A 2,946-nucleotide genomic window follows, 5' to 3' on the forward strand; every position below is an offset into this window, starting at 1 on the left:
CTCAAATTCCAACACAAAGCAATGTGCATTCAATGCAAAGATGACACCAACTATAACATTTATTCTTTTTTATTTTATTTTATTTTAAATAAAAAAAGAAGTCAAAGTCCAGGGAAACAAAAATGATGCCAATATTTTTGTTGCAGTAGTGAAAGTATTGTTTTAATTGACTATGCAAAATCAATTAAATATGGTACGTGGAAGGAGATTAGTCAACAACCGAAGGGTACTGTGTAAGGCCATCTATAAGAATAAATACATTTATTGCACATTTTATGGTCAAACTCTTTTTTTAAGTACTTTCTAGGTCCCTTATATGACTCTTTACATGCCCTTGGAAATGCTTTGTCACTCAATGCCATTCACAACTGATCCAAAATGGATTTTGGATAGACTCCTAAGTCTAAGTGTTCCTCATAAAGGAAAATGAAAGTCCAAGGAAGTTCCTGGAAATAGCCCCATTGCAGAGATCTTTTCATTTTGAATCTATTGCAACTTGAATGGGCTAAAATGGACTTAGGATGTAGAAGTTATCGCAGAAAGAAGATGCCCTTTGTTCTTTGGAAAAAGAGGCAAAATCCCCTAAAATGGGCAAAAAACCCTTATAAAGGGAAATCGCATCGGAGGAGGTCCAAAAGAGCAGACTTAAGCGGAAAGGGGAGAAACCCTCGATTGCCGATCCCCGACATATCGGGTCGGAGGCAGGCTTATGCATATAACCTAAGGCAAGGACCCAGGCCGATGCGACATTGCGATCGCCAAAATTGGCAGATTGGCATTGACGATGGCATGGGACAAAGGACGGACCCCCGGGCCAATGCGACTTGTGATTGCGATATATCGCATCGCAACGTCGCCTCGTAGCGATGTAAAAGGGGTGATAACGCCGGACCCGATGGACTCTATAGGCGCGGTTCGATAAGTTTTGAGTTCTGGTAAAAGGGACTTTCCTGTGTATAAGCGTGTTTCGGTGTAAAAACCAAAATACAAAGGAAATTGCCCGAAGCGATAAAGCGGACCCGAAAGGGAATTATAAACACGGTGCCATGTTATTTGAGTTCTGATAAAGCGAGATTTCGGGCGGGCCTCAAGCAGTAAATGGTATTGGGCCAGCTCCGCCCAATCCCATACAATGAACGACGCATGGCTTGGTGGAGGAGCAAGGAAACCGCCTTTTCAGGCGGGTAACCTCCATACCCTTAAGTCCCCTAAAACCGCATGTTGATCGTTAGATCGGAGATCACCCAGATCGATGGTGGAGCTTGTGAAAGCGACCCAAGGCGAACCCGATGCGAGATTAGGGCGATTTCGATATAATTTGAAGTTTGATAAAAAGGATTTTGTCGGAGTTTTGAATGTTTTCCCGTGTATTTGGGATCGCCCAATACGTTAATGCGATGCGATATAACGCCTAATGGCGGACCCGATAGGGATTTTAGGGGCAATTGAATGGGATTTCAAGTTCGAAAATCACGTCCGATAGTGTATTTTGCAGACATTCTCTGTGTAATGGGATTTTCTCAATTTTTGGGTTTTTGCCTATGAGAAGGCCTCGAAACCTTTGTAACCACTCCTGATCATCATGCCACGTTGCAAGCAGGCGTTTTTACAGGCAATGATGCATTTTGAAGCCACAGAGCCGCAGAGCCAGATGGCTAGTCTAATTGACAGGGAGCAGAGAAGCCGTAGAGGGATAATGAATCGCAGAGAAATGGCTGAGGAAGCCGAAAAGCCAAAAAAATGCCTCAAAGAAAGCCAGAGGGCCAATTGACGAGGTGAGCAAAGGCCAAAAGGCAAAGAGAGCAAAAAGCGAATGCACACAGCAGCCGAGGGAGTCACTTGGAGGTCAAGTGAAAAGCCATGGAGTTGTAAGTTGCAGAAAGCCAAAGCTAGAGCCAAAGAAGCCAGAGCCAAAGAGCCAGAGCCAGAGCTGAGAGCTAAGTGCCGGAGCCAGAGCGAGAGCGAGAACCGAGAGCCAGAAAGCCGAAGAGCTTCAAGAGCCAGGGAATAAGATGGTGTTCTAAGCCCACTGAGTTCTGTGTAAATCAGTGGAGTTGAGTGTGGAGCTTGTAGAATAATTATTGCCATAATCCCAGAGAGCCTAGTTGAGTTGACTAGAGCTCATGGAGATGTAGCCCAAGAGTTTTGTGTGAACTCCTAATTAAATCACTGTTCTGTTTGTTTGTTTTATTTGCTGCATTGTTTCAGTGTTATATGTTTTATATTAGTTTAAGTAAATCAATTTACAACACATAAACAATTTAAAACAGACATAAGCATACACCTATATTTTCAAGCATATTATCAATTCTGCATTGGTTAATCAATAAGACTTGGGAATATTTAAAACTTCGGAAGTGGGAGAGGTTTTTGTAAGTTAGACAAGAAGCCTAAGTGCCCCATTTTGAGATCAGGTGGTATCAGAGCTTGAGATTGATTAATCCCACCTTCAAAAAATGTTATATTAGAATGCTTGATTGACAGAGCAAAGATTGCTTGTCTGAAAGGTGTTTGGGCAGTCAAGGATTGATTGTCTAATTGTTGTATGCTTGTTTGCAAATTGACTATTTTCTGAGTTTGCAGAGGTGAAGGGAAAGCTATTGATAGCTCAGTCCAGGAAGGACAAGAAGGAAGAAGGGCTGAAGGCATTCTTCTATCCCAAAGGACCTCAAAGCAATCCTTGAAGCACAAGAGGTTTGTTGCAAAAGGTTGCTTAAATAAGCTCTTTATTAATCTTGTTTGAAGTTCTTTTGTTCATTGGCATAATGACAACTTCTACAAGTGTATCCTCAAATTCCTCCTTCATCACAAGACTCTTTGATGGAGACATGAAGCAAGACTTGTTCATCATGATGGACAAGGTGAGAGAAATGTATGAGGATGGAAGGAAGAGCAGCATACTTAGAGAGCAGTTGAATTCCATGAAGGAAGAGAAGCAATTTCTTT

The sequence above is a fragment of the Pinus tabuliformis genome, chromosome 3_2, assembly GCF_031772625.1.
Source record: "Pinus tabuliformis cultivar Carrire ecotype Pingquan chromosome 3_2, CPIR1, whole genome shotgun sequence".
Classification (NCBI taxonomy): Eukaryota; Viridiplantae; Streptophyta; class Pinopsida; order Pinales; family Pinaceae; genus Pinus; species Pinus tabuliformis.